Below are 18,413 nucleotides of genomic sequence, written 5' to 3'. Positions count from 1 at the left end.
GACCCAGCCATGCACCATACCATATTCTTTCCTTCCCAGCCACCTCTGGGTCCAAGCAAACACATATCGTTCTTCTTTGCCAGCCATCATACAAGTTCGCGTCCCACTTACTTACACCCTTCTTTCGCTTTTCGTTCATCCCATCCATCACGTTCGTCTAAGAACTTATTGGGATTCTTCTCACCAAAAACTTCACAGCTAAGTCGAAGTACATTTCGAGGAGGCTACTACCTGGTTGATTTGTAATTGTAATACACCCGTGCAGAAAGCACACTATGCAGTCTTCAATCTCAATAAGTAAGGAATATATAGCTTACCTGTTTCCGCCACCACCGTTTGATCCCCCACAGGAACGGCCGCCAGCTCTTCTACCGCCGCCTCCTCACCAGAGGCCTCCGAGTCCTGGTCCAACACAGCCACCTCCGCGCTGGCCCCGTCACCAGATGCTACACCTACAAAGTACATTTAAGAATGTTAGAATACACCACTCACTACTATATAATATTTGGTCTAGGAGAAATGTTAAAAAAACAGAATACAATGTAATAATTTGTGACTGTCTACTCCATAGTAAAAATGTCCCATTTTCCAGGGAAGGCTGTTGTCTTGCTGCACTTTTATGCACAACTGATGAATGCTTGCTTTTGATTTTTAACACGCACCACTTTTTCTCCTAACAGACAGAAGCTTGACTCCTGAGTCCTAAGAACACGACCAGGATCAAGTTCAAACTAGGTGAGAGTTCGGCTCGACCACAAGAAATGTGTCCAATTAATCGTCAGCACTAACCACTTTTCCGTTTACAGTTAAATAGTTTTATGACAAAGTAGATTTTAATAAATGTGTTTACTTTTAATAAAGCTTTTAAACTTAAATAGACTCTGTGGTTTTTGTTCCTCTAGACTAGAGTGGATGAGCTAAAGGTTTTGGAATTTTTGCAAGCATGAGTGCCTCTGACACTTCTTGACTGTGCTGTGACTCCGTACTACTCTCTTGTCCTGCGTACGATAATCTAGAGATCATTGGGGATCTATAATCGGTGACTTCGGGAGCTGAATGACTCTGCCACACTATCTAGTCAGTAAGGAGACAGTGCATAGAGGTATTGCTGAATATAATGGGAGTCCAATGGAATTGCCAAATGTCCAATCTTAGTTAGCTACACAGACAGACTAATAAGAATAGTCTAGTAATACCACAGGGAGTCATATTCGAGGCAGGATAAGAATTTATATCCAGTCTACAAGAAGATCAAAGACGATTTAGAAAAAATCGAATGAGGAACGCTAGGAAAAAATAGGTACTGTTTATTAAAATGTAAACTTACTGGGGCCAGCAAAGGAGCCCTCGCCTGCCCGATCCTGGCCTGCATCCTCAGCACCCTCCTCCTGTGTCCTCTTGCCCTTGGGGGGAGCTGATGTACAACATGAAAGAAAGAAAAACCAGAAAACATGGATGAGATTTTTCAACCAAATCAAACATTTCAAAAGAACAATAACAACATATTTTGGAAAAATAGCAAATAGATAGACAACTATTCCACGGGATCTATCTCATGTGGTATACTACGTTATTCGTATTGCCTGATTTGCGGAACGTTGACTTAGAAAGTTCCTATGTAACTCAATAAACAGACTACTAAAGAGGTTTGCCTAGGCCTGGCACTGCAGGCAGCAGTGCGCAACACGTGACAGACAAAGTCCATCCTGCTTGCAGATCAGTGAATACTCAAACTATCAATCCACCCGCCACCACCGCCACTATTTCTTCTTATAGCCATGTGACTGTCTAAAGGAAGGACTGGACTTCAGTCTGTTGGGGCTGATTTAGAAGTCCCTTGCGGAAGTTGCGGCTGATTTTCCTCCATTGTTGCGTGCCTTTTCTGACGCAGCGGCAGAACAAAAGACTCGCCATGGTGTTGGTGCGGCGTATATATTAAAAAAAAAAACACATATGGGCATATGGGCGATGCATCACGTTGTAAAGCCCTGCGCCATCAGGGGGCGTTCCGGCGCAAGGGAGGGCGTACCTGCGCAGGAACGAATCCTAAAAGTGGCTGAGGGAAATCTACAAGATGTCAATCAGTCACTTTTAGGACAATGATGCATGACTCAAACCCTGCGCGCTTGAAGCCGACGTACGGCTTGATGCAGCATTGGGGAGATAGGGTACCCCAGAGCATTGCTGGAGCTGCGCCATCGTTGGCACGCAACTCCAGCAATGCGCTGCCTTTACGGCACAGATGCGTAAGGCTTCTGTGATGTTTTGGGCCAATGGGTGGTGGTGGCATGGCACACAATTACTGCCGCATCCCTGCTACTTTGCAGGGATGCGCCGGTAATTGAAAATATGACCCTTACTGTCTAGCATTACGCAGTTCTTTTCTTTACAGTACACTCATACATAATTTCTCAGGCCAATGAAATGCTTCTGAACACAACATACAAAACAAAGAAGCATAGTAGCAAGCAAGGCTACTGAGAAGGAGAGCAGTGCACCTGAAATGCATAGAAGATTTTGAAATATAATTTACCTCAATGTAATCGGCAGCATTATTGCTCTTGGTAAAGAACAAAGATTTGCAAATAACAGAGCAGGATAAAACAGAGTAGTAAATGTACTACTACTACTACTCACCAAGCCCGGGGACCTCTACGCCGAGCGCGTCCAGCAAGTCCCGCTCCCGGTCCATGACATCGGTCCAGCGGTGGGTGGCCTGGTTATATGTGCGCCGGACCCCAGAGATCTTGTACATGGCCCGGCACACCTTCTCCCACCGCTTGCGACGCTCCCGGATGCCATAGCCGGTCGCGATCTTGCCACCTCCCAGGATCGTCTTGGGGAGGCGGCGCTGGACGTGGAAGATCAGTGCCGCCACTTCCTCCGCGCTGAAGATCTCCCTCGGGACCACTTGCTCCCCCCTTAAACGCCCGCACGGGAGCCGGGCACGGGGTGCGGGACCCTTCCCCTTCTCAGGGTGCTTCCCGGCTCCCTTTACCATGGTCTGGGCAGAAATAAACTTAAATGATAAAGAAGAAATAGAATAGTGAAGAAGAAAAGAAAAGAGTTTAAAAAAGTAGTTTAAAAGTAACTAAAAGCTGCAGAAAACACAAAAATATAGAGCTAGAAAAATAGAGGGATAGATAATAAGTAAAATTAGATCAAAAAAACTTCAAACAAGCAAAGGATGGCAGAGATTGAGAGAGGATAGAGAAAGCATGCCCAGAACCATAGCAATGAATGAGAAACAAGATGGCCGCGCCCGTTCACGACCGCGTGGGTAAGTTCGCGCGAGATTTTCCTTGCGAGTACGCGCGAAATTGTACTAGCGAGCAGCACACTTTGCGAGATTACACATAGCGGGCGGAAACGGAATTACGTCACGCCAACAAGATGGCCGCGCCCGTGTACGACCGATAGGGCAACTTGGCAAACGTATAGCTAGAAGCGCCTCGCGAACACGCGCAAGATCACGCGAACATACACGTCGCAACAAAAACAATTTTGTATTCGCACGTATTCGCGGCTTCCGAAATCGATCTCGCACGGATTCGCGCCCCAAAAAACGCGCGAAATTGCAGAAAAAACGATTTTAGCTAAACTGAAAGCAATGAGCAGGTGCAAAAGTTCAAACTTAACATTAGTAACATTCAAGGTAGTGCTTCCTGATGGGCCCCTCCAGAGTTTGCAACTATTCTATGACCCTGCTATGACCCAAACAGCAGGCTCATAGAATAGCACCATAAAGGTCCTGTGAAAAAAAAATTTCACTGCAACAAAAAGCAAATTACAGATAAGGAAGGAAGCAGGTGCCAGCCAGACTGGAACTTTCAAAATTACTGACACATTAATGAAACACAAATTAATTGATGGCAGTTGAAGAAGGGCAGGTGTGCTTGCTTTTTTCAACCACCATAATCTACAGTGATAAATAAACCTAATAGGTGCCAGTGAGGATGTACTAGAGGGTGGCATGGGTGTCCCAGAGGGTGGCAGTGGTGAAACAGAGGGTGCTGTGAACCTGTGATGATAAACCAGACGTAGAAACAACATAGTCGCGGCCGTTGCGAGCCGAAAAGTAAGTTCGCAATTGCGAACTTGTCCCAAAATCGGCGCGAACACGCGCCAACACAAAAAACGGAAAAATCCGCAAATCCGCTAGAGTTCGCGGATCTTCGCGGATTGCGAATCCGTAAATACGCAAGTTCGCGGATTGCCAATCCGCAAAATCCGCCCATCCGTCGGATATGCAGGACGGCCCTCCGGCACGGCGTTCAGTAGTTACTTTCCCCCGGCGGCACCGGAGCTCTAGCAGGCTCCGTCCGCCATGCTGGCTTGCTAGCCACGCCCCCTCAGAAGAGACCATTAAAACCCAAAACTGCAGCACACCTGCTCCGGTTTCAGCAAGATTATGCCTTGATTGACCCAAGGTGGTTAGATAATCCTGATATGTGAGAATATACATGCTTTTCAAAAACAGTTTATTAATGCATCGCAAAAAGACATTTTTGTTTTTATTCTGTGAGCTTTGAGAAGAGGGATAACTTGTATGTTGGACAACTCCATTTCAGATCACTCAATAGTATTGTTGGTGGTAGAGATAGATGTTTATACTAGGCATACGCCTAGATGGCGATACGATAAGCTTCGCCCTTTAGACCAAACCTGTAAAAAAGAAACTAGATTATTAATTATTTTTGTCAAATCAACACTAATTTGGCACAAATTATTTCAGTGTGGGAGGCCTTTAAGGCAAGTTTATGGGGAAAGGTAATTATAACTAACGGGAATATAAAGATTGTTTGAGGGCAGTTCGGGAATTATAAAAGGCAGTGGACTCTGCAGTAAAACAACCTAGGGTGTAAGGTGCAAACGAAGATGAAAACAGACTGTCCACAGGACTCCAAACCCGTAGGGCCCTTTTTAATAGAGAAAAAAGCAACAAAAAGACCTTTCAACTGAAAATATATGAGGAGAGTCAGCAGATAGTTAGGCGGCTTGCTTGATCTTCCAAAAAAAGAGCCAATATGAAATCCATACACATGATTGTGAATCCCAAGCCATGAAAATTATATTAGATGCCAGGTCATATCCCTCAGCGAAATACAAAGCAATTTCTTAGCTCCCTTGACCAGCCTAAAAACTGAACTATGTATGTCTAATCAGTATAATGAAATACCAGATCGTGAGTCTCAAAGCCAACAGCAATTTTACTTGTCTTTTACCATGCATGTTCAATCGTGTTTCATTATGATTAGATTTCATCTTTGCTCATTGAACTTTATTGTGGCTTTCCCTAAACAATCACTGTGGGCATGTGCGTCGGAGATTTGTGCACACGTAGAATTCGCCCGCACAGAGATGGAAATGTATGCCGCATCAAAGCGGCTAAACAAATAAGATGTGACATGTTCAACAGAATGTTTATTTAAATATCTATGTATAGTGAAATTGCCCTTGATAAGTTTAAAAGATGGTAAAGTGGTTTTTAGAACAAGTTAAATATTGCATATTCACATTCCATTCCATTTGCATTTATTACATTTAAATCTCTTTTCATTCAACAGAAAACAAGCCATGAAATGATTATGAATAATGATGATAATGCTGTAAAACTAAAAAAAAAGAAATGATAAGCTCCAGTTTTAAGGAAAACATCAGTGGAGCCAGGGACAGACGAACCTGCACATAAAGTGTTGGATCCTGGAAGAAGCATTAATTGCCAATTCAGTGACTGTAAGAGTCTGAGCTGTGCACCTCCATGCCACAAGACGAAGACATTATGTCTAGAAATTGAAGGCAACAATGCTGAGAAACAACCTACTTTGTAAACTGGTGCACAATTCCAGCTTTTGTCATGTGATCAGTATGATGTGCTTAAAGGAGTGTTTTTTGTCCTAAAATGATAACAGAACATCATTCAGTGCTCTAGGTGTATTGGAAACTCTTTCTGGCCAAACCACAACAAGAAAAAAAGCACAACGGAATGGAGCCAAACAAGTGAAGTGTAAAGGAAAGAGGAGTTCTGCTGTCTAAAGGACTGTCCCAGTTTGCAGTGACCAGAAGGAAGATGAATATTTAAGCGCCAGTTGGAAAAACCTTTATCTAATCTAAAGACACAATCACCCACAAGGAAACTTTACACATGTTATGAGTGTAGCAAGTATTTAGTGATCATTGTATTTTTAAATCAGAGCAAAGACGTGCAAAATAAGACGCACATAAAGGAAAGTAAGAATAGTACAAGTGCTTTATCAAGCATGTCGTCCCACCAGGAAACACAATCATGTGATGTAGACAAATACATACCTGACCCACAGACACTAACCAAGAAAGAAGATTCAAATGCAAGCAGTGAGAGCTTTAGTTTGTCATCCCTTCTACACTGCCACGAGGAAACGTACACAGGAGAAAAATCATTCAAATGCACTAAGTGTGTGAAGAGCTTTATTCGATTATCAGACCTACAAAGGCATCAGCGAACACACACAGGGGAAAAACCATACCATTGCAATGAATGTGGCAGTAGTTTTAGTGAAGCCTCAAACCTAAGGATGCATTGGAGAACTCACACCGGGGAAAAGCCATTCAAGTGCAATGAATGTGACAAGTGCTTTACTCGATTATCCGGCCTAAAAAGCCATCCGCAAACTCACACAGGGGAAAAACCATACAAATGCAATGAATGTGGACGTAGTTTTAGTAACTCCTCAACCCTAAGAATGCATCAGAGAATGCACACAGGGGAAAAGCCATTCAAGTGCAGTGAATGTGGGAAGAACTTTTCTGAATCGGCATACCTAAAAAGGCATCATATAACACATACAGGGGAAAAACGTATGATTGCATTGAATGTGGAAGTAGTTTTAGGGACTCCTCAAAGCTAAGGATTCATCAGAGAATTCACACAGGGGAAAAGCCTTTCACATGCAGTGAATGTGAAAAGTCATTTAATCAGTTATCACACCTACAAAGACATCAGCGAACACACAGAGATGAAAAGCCATTCATTTGCAGTGAATGCGGGAAGAGCTTTAGTCAGTTATCACAACTCCAAAGACATCAGCAAAGACTTGCAGGGGAAAAACCATACCAATGCATTGAATGTGGAAGTAGTTTTACTGCTTCCTCAAATCTCCGGATCCATCAGCGAACACACACAGGGGAAAAGCCATTCAAGTGCAGTGAATGCATGAAGAGCTTTAGGCAAATCTCAAACCTACAAAGACATCAGAGGACACATACAGGGGAAAAACCCTACAAGTGCAGTGAATGTGGGAAGAGTTTTCGTGAATCAGCAAACCTAAAAAAGCATCATAGAACACACACAATGGAAAAACTGCACCATTGTAGTGAACGTGGAAATTGTTTTAGTGAATCTTCATCATTAAGGATTCATCAGGAAACACGTGCTGGAGAAAACCTATTCAAGCATAATGAATGTGGGAAGAATTTTAGATCTTTATCAAGCCTAAAACAGCCTCAGACAACACGCATTCGGAAAAAGACATATCGTTGCAATGAATGTGGATGTCGTTTTAGGGACTTGTCAGCATTAAGGAGTCATTGGCGAACACACACAGGGGAAAAACCATTCAAGTGTAGTGAATGCGGGAAGAGCTTCAGTCAGTCCTCAATCCTATACAGACACCAGCGAATGCACACAGGAGAAAAATCATTTGAGTGCAGTGAATGTGGGAAAAGCTTTAGTCAATCAGGACACTTAAAACGACATCAGCGAACACACACCGGGGAAAAAACATTCAAACGCAGTGAATATGTGAAGAGCTTTTGTCAATTATCAACACTACAAAGACATCTGCAAACACACTCAGAGGAAGGGGTCGTGGTCAAGATGGCATCTGAGTAAGTTGCAACAAACTGATCTCCGTGAGCCCAGTCCATCGCCATCCATCCTCCAAGGATCCTTCCTCCGGCGCACCCTGCTTCCCACTTACCTCACCCTTGAAGCCTGTTGTGTTGTGGTGCGGGCTCGCAGCTTGCCCTAAGATTTGGCTCACCCAGAAAGCAGCCTGTATACTCTGACCAAGGCACGGCCTCGGGTGTGGCCAGAGCCTACATCTCAACTAGGCTTTCTCCGCTTTGACTAAGAGGAGCTTGAGCAGTGATTTGGACCTGCCCGTGCCATGTCAGGCGTAGTCCGAGCTGTGGGGCCCTCCTGCTGCTGGGCTACAATTGAGGATCATCTGCACTGCCTGACTTGAGCAAGCCTGTTGCACGAGCAGAAGGAATCACCTGAGCCGCTGCCGACATTGTGTGTGTGGCACCCCAATGACTGCACCCTCCCAGCTTAGACGCGCTGGACGAAGCCTTGCAGACGACCCCTACTTCCAGTCTTCATTGCCTGCACGATTGGGGCCCCGAGCAGAGAGCGGCGATCATGAAAGGGCTCACTCCTCTCCCTTGTGACTCTGATGGGCTGCCGCAATTCTGCGAACATAACGTGTTGCACCATGTTGTTTCCTACCACGGAGGAGTCCTATGTGGGGGGTCCCCCCTCCACTTAAGCTGTGGCAGAATTCTCGCTCTGCTACATGTTTTGTATGGGCCGGTTGTGTGGCCAAAAAGTCTGATCTGGGGAGAGTGGACCTGGCTTTAGGGCCAGGACATTGTGTCACCATCCAGAGATATGGGAAAACCTGGGGGCTGGCAGGCGCAGAGATGTTGGCGATCTCAGGGCAGAGACAGGAGGGCAGGCCCCACAGAGGAACAAGCGGCCAGGGAGAGGGCTCAGGCTGTTGCCACAACTGAAAAATACAACACATTCCCTCCCCCCACCCTCGGTCGGGGCTGAAGGACTAGGCCTTGCAGCATTGTTTACGGACTTTGATCTGATGGACGCTCTGCTGCGCAGAGGCCCAGACTTCACACCCATGTCAGCGGATGCTCTGGTATGAGCCACCTCAACGGGTTGCTACGTCTGCTGAGCGAATTGCACCAGGAGGTTGCCCTCGCTTAGTTGGGGCCATACTAGTAGGCTGTACTTTATACGTATTTTACTAAAGATCATAAGCGGGGGGCCCCAGAGCCGGCAGTGGACTGGACACATGGGTCCTCTTCATTTTTGGTTCATTTCCGCCACATCAGCGTATTGCCCATTGGTGTAGTGGCTTGGGAAAGGAAGTTGCAGTATTGGTTTTGCATTTTTTGCTTTTTATGTATTCATGTTTACTTAATGGTAAGCATTGATGTGGGGCTGGAGGGGCCCATGCTGTGGGTGGGGTGGGTGTGGGTTCCGTTCTTGTTACATTAATTATGCAAGTCAGTAATCACTTTGCCGGGAATGTCAGAGGCATATCCATCTATGTTAAGAGGTATCGCATTTACCAATACCTGAGGAGGCGCAGAGTACACATAGCCTGCTTTCAAGAAACCCACCTCTCTTCCCCTGGTCCGAAGGGGGTGCACAGGAGATGGAGGGGTACAGTGGTGGTGCCCACGTACTCAAGATATGCCAGGAGTATCTTGATTTGGGTTGCTTCAGGGGTGCCTCACTCAGTGTTGCATACTAAAACCGATCCCGAAGGGAGGCATGTGGTGGTTGAAGGGTGGCTAGATGGGTTTCCCATTTCCCTTGTTTTTTTTTTTTTGCAGTTTTATATAGCGCGAACTAGACTTGAACCGAATCAGTTATCAGAGCGCTTTTACATATTTTCCAGTTACGTTACATGAGGACACACTTTCATTTTAGGCACGGGGAGATTAAGTGATTTGCCCAGAATCACAGGAGGTTTTGTCGTCGTTACCGAGACTCGAACCCAGATCCCCAGGTCCGAGGTCGAGCGCCCTAGCTGTTAGGCCAACTCCTCTCCCTTGTATCATTGTATGTCCCAAACTCCAACCAGGCACATTTCCTGGACTCGTTAACCCTAGTATTACCAACTGCTGCACTTACTCCGTGCTTTTGGGGGTGTGATTATAATTGTGGTGTGGATGTGCTATTCGATCCCATTTACCAATCCCTGATGCACAGTCTGTTTCATTGATAAAACACCTGCAGCAACGGGGATCTCATGCTCAGGTATGGGACACCTGGTGCTACCTTCACGCAGTATCTAGGGAATACTCATATTACACGTTCACACAGCCTCCACATCAGAATTGATCTCTTATACTGCAGTGCTGATAAACCGTCCAGGGTGGCGCAGGCTGAACACCTTGGGCGAACCTCCTCTGATCACCACCAAATCCAGCTCTCACTCTCATGGGGCCGTTAGTGCTGCAAGAGTAGCTTCAATGATTGGAAGCAGAAATTAGAACGGACTAACTGCTATTACCCACCAACCGGACAGCTTCCACTCGCGCAGGCGAGGCTCACACACAGTACTACTTTAATTAAATTGGGTGCCCTGGACTACAAGGAGCATGTGAATTCTTGCCGGGCTCGTCCGCTCAGACTCGCCCAGGTCTCGTATCAGAGCACTATCATTAACTCCCAGGAAGCGAGTAACCTCACTTTCTGCTCCTACTTCAATACACTGTATGCCGCTCTAGTAGTAGCCGACGCCTCCGCAATACGGGCATTCTTGGAATCACTGCATCTCCCTCAATTATAGGCCTCCCACTGGCAGACTTCGAAGCCCAGCTCTCCACAGTCAGGTTTCGGGAGAGCGCTTACTTGAAGGAGGTCTTCCTCTGACATGGGGTGGGACCGAAGTTCCTGACATGGGTTTTATTGCTTTATAATGTACCGGTGGCGAGAGTTCAGATGGGCACTACCATATCTGACTCACTACGCAATGAGCGTGGCACACAGCAGGGTTGTCCCCTATCACCTTCACTCTGGCCACGGAACCCCTTGCATTTGCCCTACACAGCAGGGCCCTGGAGGGTGGCATTTGGGTTGTGGACCAGTGGCATATAGTCTCATTATAAGCTGACGACGCATTAGTTTACCATCTTGAGGATGAAAACAATATTCAGCGCCTCCTATTGACTGAATCACTCTGGCCTCAGAGTGAACTGGGACGAAACCCATCTCTTTACCCTGCCAGCAACTGCAGGCGAGAAGCAACAGAGACTTCCCCGTACCCACCTCTACTGGAGCTATGACACCTTTACATATCTGGGAATCAGAGTTTATCACACTAACAGACCTGGTAGATGGCAATATAGGGGGGTCATTGTCCACCGTGAGAGGCTCCCTACCTTTTCGGACATACCTCCCTGTCTCCCCTATAGGGGCATAGCTATCTCCAAAATGTTGGTACTCCTGCTTGGCCATGCCAGTCCTTTTGTATCATGGGTATTTCACAGGGCTACAATCACCCTTGATTGCACTGATATGGGGCAATGGGAGGCTAAGGGCCACGATCACCAAATTATAGGCCCGCTGTCCAAGGGTGGGGTCAAAAACTTTGAGAATTACTACGTAGCAGCGCAATTGTAATGGCCAATACGCTGGGTGGCTGGAGACAGTTTGTCAGAACTGGGACATAAGTTCAGGAGATCATCTCCACCTGAGGCGATTACATGGCTGTAAGGTGGTTGACCATAAAGGGGGCCGGAACATCCTTATGCAGGTGGCTAGGTCCTGGTGGGACACCTATACCACCAAGCATTGTACATAGACCCCTACACACCAGGCCAATCAATCATCCTTCTGTTGATACCCGGCTGCCCTGCACTCTAGTTGAGGCATGATGTGGCCCGGTGTACAAGGGCGGGCCTCACCACATTGGGAGGCCTTTTCAAAGACTAGGTTCTGTAAATTTTGGAGGGGCTGATGAATGCCTGGTATTCTACAGGGCTTTCTTCTACTTTACACTGTTCTCACCTGTCATTTATACCAGGTCTGGCATAGGGCACATGAGGAACCAAAGGCTTCCCATTTTTCGTAAGCATTACTCACACATGGTGAGGCAGACGTGCTATGACCTGCCTACATAGTACTTTACGCTGTGATAGTGGAACACCGCTTCCACCTTTGAGGGCTCGTTGGGAGGCTGCACTAGATGCAACACTTAGGGATAAGCAATGGGACACAAAGCATAAGGATGGCTAGAATTATCTTCACCAAATCTTAAATATACCCAACTCAGTTATTTGCATCACACTTCTCACCCACAAATGGATAGCCTAAACGTGTGCAGTCCCTTTGTTTAGCCAGTGCTGCTGCAGACTTTGCTCATGTGGTGTTGGATTATCCCTCCATCAGCGCCTACTGGGACGAGATACTCTCTCACGTCTCGTATTTGCTGGGTTACCTCCTGGTAAAAGGTGCATTACATTATTTATTTGGTCTTACTGCCCGCACCAGTGAGCGTAAATCCCCTGACAAATTCATTGACCGGCGGCAGATCATTCTCAAACCTCGCCACCAAGACGTGGAACACCCTCCCCATCCACCTACGACAGACCGAAGACCTTCTAACCTTTAGGAAACTCCTCAAGACCTGGCTATTCGAACAAAAGCAGCGTCGTCCCCCCCACCCCTAGCACCTTGAGACCCTCACGGGTATGTAGTGCGCTTTACAAATGCTATGATTGATTGATTGATTGATTGACCTGGCTCTATTTCTCACCAAGCAGTGGATTGCCATGTGCTGGAAGTCGGCCCTGTCCCCTCCCTTACAGTTGAGGCTCTCAGACATAAATTCTGGGATATTGGCTGAACAGGACGTGCTGCGCAGAGTAGGTGTGGGTCATAGCGGGCCTGCCTCACCTCCCGACTGGCCGCAGTGGGAGCAAACATCGGACAAGACCGCTCTGAACTCCTAAGTGCACAGCATATATTTATATTATTTGTTAGAAATTGGGACCCCGAGGGCGCTTTCCCATTCCTCTTTGTGGTGCTCCCGTCACACCAAGGGATCTTGCCTATGCCGCCCTTGTGGTGCACTCTTGTGGCCCCTCCCTGCCCTCACTCCCCTCCCCCCTCCTCGTTCCCTGTCTTGTGAGATTCCTCCACCCTGTGTCGCAGTTCCCCCTCTGGGAGCTGCCCCCCTCCACTGCTGCATACCTAATTATCTGAGCTTGTTGCTTCTGTTTCCTTCAGTGCTTATTCTTTTCAGTGTTTAGCAGCCCATGATGGCATGTGCAGACTGGAGAGTGCGATGCATGATGCGGAGGCAATGCACCCATGTATGTACTATTATGTATGCCATGTTAGACCATGTTGCCTAATGTACCTGCCTTTATGGTGGGTTATGTTGTCACTCTGTGTCATGTATAAGTTTCATAAAAAGCTAATAAAGTTTTGTTTTTTTAAACCATTCGAGTGCAGTGACTTTGGAATTACTTTTCCTGAGTACTTAACAGATGATTCTTTAGTGAACGCACACAGGTCACAAGTGAAGTGAATGTAGGGAAGAGGTGTGGCGCCGCGGCTAGGGCGACTGACTCCGGAATCTGGGATCACGGTTCGATCCCCGGCACCGGCGTCAGATTAGCCCAGCACCATGTGACTCTGGGCAATAGCTTGCTTAATCTTCCCGACGGCCCCCAGCGCCTAGAGACCCTTACGGGTGATTGTGCGCTTTACAAATGTGGATTATAATTATAATCAATCCTTTAAGCACATCAACAATAATTCTGACCCATCTGTTGACACACAGGTTAGCATAAGACTTGCAGTTATGGCAGATTATGGTTTTACGCAAATAATAAAATTCTAATTATGTGGGACATTCCAATCCCAGATAATAAAAAGTCGAAAATAAAAGTCCCTTAATAGCTGAAAAAGGATAAAAGAGTTAGTTGTAGAATTCTAACATTGTAGGTGTCTGCAATGTTAATTTCTCTCCGCATTAAAATACCCGTAAACACATTGGGAGACTAGCACAGTGTGGGCTAAAGAAAAAAAATATGTTTTTTTCTTTCTGTGAAATAGTTATAAAGATAAACATCCACATATACCTTATTGTACTACCTGTAAAAGCGATACTATGTACAATGCTATTTTCAGATAACTTTAGAGATTCATGACATAACCCATAAACCAAACATCCTTGCGGTGAGTTCTGCTGGGCTGTCCACAAACACAAACCTGCCTTTGACCAAAAAGGACCATGAACACAGACAGAGAACACTGTCCAAGAGCACAAAACGTAAAAGTAGGAAATGTTAGCTGTAGCTCTCAGATTTAATGCTTGACCCGATGCAGGAGAAATGATGGTAATTTCCACCATCACATGAATCTCGAAATGCAGCAAGCATGGCCGCACTTCCCCAGAGGTGCAACATCTACCTGGATGCCGGAATAAATAATTTGCTGTTAGATTAATTGTATATAAATGTACATTTTTTTAAGGTGTTTCTTATTTACAGAACAACATTCAACCAAACTGGTGAAAGGACAGGATCAGTGCATGATGGCAAACTTATTGCTAGGAGAAAAAGCTGTTTAAGATGTAGTTCTTGATAGGTCTCAAAGCTTGACGGTTAAGTAAAACAGGTCGAATGCTAACCTTTCATCAGGCTGCACAGAGGCTCGCGTTGTGTGATAGACATGCCGAAAATAAAGCCTACAAAATCACCATTTACATCTTTTTGGGAGTATTGTCGAGGGCCGATGGCTAATGGAGTTTAATTTTGAAATTATTGTTGAACATAGGAAAAGAGAATAAAGAGTTTGATTGCACACTCAGAAGACAGCTAGAATAAAATAAAAAATGATACAAAATGACTATATTTTGCAAGTTAATAAAATATGTGTGCTTTTTGATATGTAATAAAAACAAATAAACTTTTATATGAGTTCATGGTATTTGGCTGCTGATGGTACAGAAAGAGGAGTTAAATGAGATTGCTTCCTAAACTGTCAAGATAATTTGTGCTTTCAACAGGAGCCTGGCATAGGTGGCATTAGACGGATCCAGACTCGATGGCGTGACTGCTTTTACCAGGGATCCTGGAATTGATGGCATTAGAGGGTCCAGTCTGGTCTCAGAGGGGCTCCTCTTTGCGTATTTCTAGAAACTGCAATATTTTCTTTGCTTCCAATTGTATTAGCTCTCCTGTGATGATAGAGACAGAAATGCTACTAGTAATACTGAGGTCAGAGCTTCACTCCATTTTCTAGGAATTTATTTCAGTTGTTTTAACCCAATCTATATCTAATTATTTGAGGAAAGCTACAAACAAACGTGTTTCCTAGCTCTCCTCTTGTTAATAATCCATATAAATGCCACAGAATATTTAGTACTTTATTTAATTTTTACATTTTTTAACTTTTCTAAGATTCTTATATGGTGCTACTTATTATTCTGAGCGATAGAGGGTATTAGATCTATAACAACAGTACCTGTTAAGGGTGTGAAATGAAAGAACCCAGTACAACGAGTTTCTCATAAAACTGCGAGCACCTTGGTAGGGTGCACAGTTATACAACTATGTAATTTAAGTGTTGTATTTTTGTCTAAATGCTTCTGCAGAGATCATATCCAGAATGCCACTATATCTATGACCCGGACTGCTAGAGGTTTTTAAGCATTTTTGATAATATGGGCGACTGTCCTCGGCCTCTATACGAACATACAGTCTGTGGAACCACTCCACCGGTGCACTGAAAGGGACCTGCTCGAGCTGTTATCACATGTAACTTGTAAAGGAGAATTCAGTGGGTTCTTATGAGAGTTAGTAATCCCATAGTCCTATAGGAGCTTAACGTTTACATTTATATGCCACTATGTTGGAATTCCATCCCCTTCTGTACTGGGCCAATATAAGGGCAAGTAAGTGACCTATACTGCAGTATGTCTTGGTTACCTGGCAAACCCTACTGAGAATTTGGGGAGAATGTTCACACAATTATTTTGAGAGCTTTTGTTGTCACTGGCTATAAATACGTGTCTATAAATATGTCTTCACATCTAACATGGGCTTCGATTGGAATTCCATAGAGCATATTATCAAGCCCATTATCACCGCTTTATCTGCAGTTTTCTGCCGATAAAGCGGCGATAATTTTATCGCCTGTCTTGATAATATGCCCCCAGTTTTTTTCTTTTACCCCAGTGTCAGGCTAATCTTGTGTCTGTGTGTGAGTGTGACGCCTTGACCTGGCCTTTGACATGAGTGAGGTGCTGGACCTGCCATTGACCTGGAGGAGCAACACAAGCATGTCCTTATTTGTTGGACTTGGGACTACCGTCTCTGTCATGGGTTTAGTATGTAAAAGAGTTGTGGCAGCGTACCATGTTTTGTGACTCAGTAGTTGAGAACAGACCTTTCCAACAGTGTCACAAGAAGGGAGGCCTATTGTCCTTGTGTAAAGTTCTTGTTCTGTGCACAAACCTAGGTCCTAGCGTAAACATCCCTGTGCACATTATGTTTAAGGCAATGCCTCTTTTTGGATGGTCACCCCCAGGTTTTCGGAATGATGCTGCTGTTTTTGGACCGCCAACTAGACCTCTGTGCCAGGGCCCGGACCCCAAAATGTGCATGTTACATTGACTATACCCAATTGGCATAAGCTAACTTAACTTAAGTTAGCTTATGCCATATTAGTATATGGTATCCAGGACATGTAATTTAGAGAGTCTCCTGTTGCGCAACCCTGGGTGTGACATAGGTGAAACGAGTCTCCCATCAGTCATTGCAGACTGGAAGAGCAGTCAAACTGCTAAGCCAGCTTTGCCATTTAAAGCAAAGACAAACCTCCCTCTACAATATGTGCACACCACCCCTATGTCAAGCCTACCGACCCCTAAAGCAGGGTGCAACATTGTTCATGAGCAGAACAGTAATTTTTATGTTCTGACAGAAAAAAACACAAAACATTTGTGGACGGACTTGATTGCCCTATTGGCGAGTACAGGTTTACGCGCTGACCCTCAGCTGTGCTAACTCCTGAATGATGCGACCACAGTTGATACTCCAAGTATCCATCAACTTGTTGCACTAATCCTGACTTGACACATGTCGAAATAAGTGTAACCTGTTGTAGCGTTCATCTTCTGCATAGTCCTTTTTGTTGCATTCAATCTCTTGTATCCTCAACGGTTGGTTGAGAAGCCTGTCCACGAGATACCTTTCTGCCCTTTTGGGGAGGCGTGCTAACAACTCCCAGGATGGAGGCAATAGGGGCTTGCACTGGAGAGAGGCGTTACCTCCCTCTTGCAGGAAGGCACACGGGTGTAGTCTCAAATGGCGAGCTTCTATGGAGAAGCCGTATTTGAAATGTAAATGGGTAACATTTGGGAGAGGGACTGCTCCATTGGTTAGGCAGACAGGCTGGCACTAGGGACAGGGAAGGGAAAGCCAGTTGTCAAACCGGTTTACCAGGAAGTGGTTGTCAGGAGGGAGGAAATCTAGTCGCCCATTGACTAGCAACCATATCCCAGCTTGAGGGCCTTGTCATAGCATAAATGGGGGCATCCCTGGTACCCAGATCTCGACTGGATGGGCATGGGCTGCACCTGCTGAACTTGGTGGCTCACAAGAAAGAGGGGCCGCGCCTGCCGGGTCTTGTTGCTCAGTGGACTAATGCGTCCATTGCAGGGGCGTGTGTTCGACCTCATTGTCATAGGTTCAAATTCCCGCGGGTCCACTCAGCCTTTCATCCATCTAAGGTCGATAAAATGAGTACCATTGAGTTGTGTAACAATGAACATCTGTTATTCAGCACCAAAAGACCTCTGGGTGAACGTGTGCTTTACAAATACACATGTTATGTTATATTATGCTGTGTGCTACTCAGGGAGAAGTTGTCTCCAGAGTCTAGCCAAAGCTAAGCGACTCCAAGCGTCAGTTGGCTGACCTCCTGTTCACAGCTCAGGGCCACAATAGATGGGAAGCGCGCTGGGGCAAGTTGGAAGCCCAGAATCTCCAAGCTGCCATCAATCACCGCCGTGCAGCCCCAGGGACTTAGACCCAATGCTCAATTCTGCCCCAGAGTGCACTAAGTCCATCCGGAAGAGTCGTCTGAGTGCTGCTCGGTCATCCAGGAGCTTAGTTATTACCCAGTGAAGGGTTTGGCTGTGACCACTATACCAGGCGACTGGTAGCCCACTGTCACTGAGAGGACTTCAAGGGATGTTGACCGTGCGACCACGACCATCTCACCCCCTTTTGTGGACTGAGGAGTAGCTGCAGGACGGTTGAGGCCTGAGTGGAGCAAACTGGAAGTCCAGTCCTACAGGCAGGTCATAAATGCGGCATTGAACCCAGAGAATACGGCCTAAACATCAGTTTGACGCTCTTCATTCACCTTGCATATTGCAAGTTCAAGCAGTCTATCGGCTATTCAGAAAACTCTGCTCCGGCCGTGTCAAAATGAGAAAATAGCTACAGGCGAACACAACAACAGTATACAACTGAATCAGCCTTTGTCGCACCTTAGTTTCCTGATCTGGTGATTTTGCAAGTCCCACTTCAGTCTCATAACACCGAATCATCTTAAAAAGCTAACAGCACAGCTCAGGGCTGACTCTGCTTCCTCCAAGCACTAC

The 18,413-nt window shown here is 45.7% G+C and overlaps 1 pseudogene; it reads left to right on the top strand.

Moving 5' to 3' along the window:
* Positions 1-5,601: 5,601 nt before the first annotated feature.
* Positions 5,602-13,235, top strand: LOC144805862 (uncharacterized; annotated as a pseudogene).
* The last annotated feature ends 5,178 nt before the right edge of the window (positions 13,236-18,413 follow it).

This window comes from Lissotriton helveticus (genome assembly GCF_964261635.1).
Source record: "Lissotriton helveticus chromosome 1_1 unlocalized genomic scaffold, aLisHel1.1 SUPER_1_unloc_3, whole genome shotgun sequence".
In the NCBI taxonomy this organism is placed as follows: Eukaryota; Metazoa; Chordata; class Amphibia; order Caudata; family Salamandridae; genus Lissotriton; species Lissotriton helveticus.
Note: the sequence above shows the minus strand (reverse complement) of the source record. Positions and strands in the feature narration are given on the sequence as shown.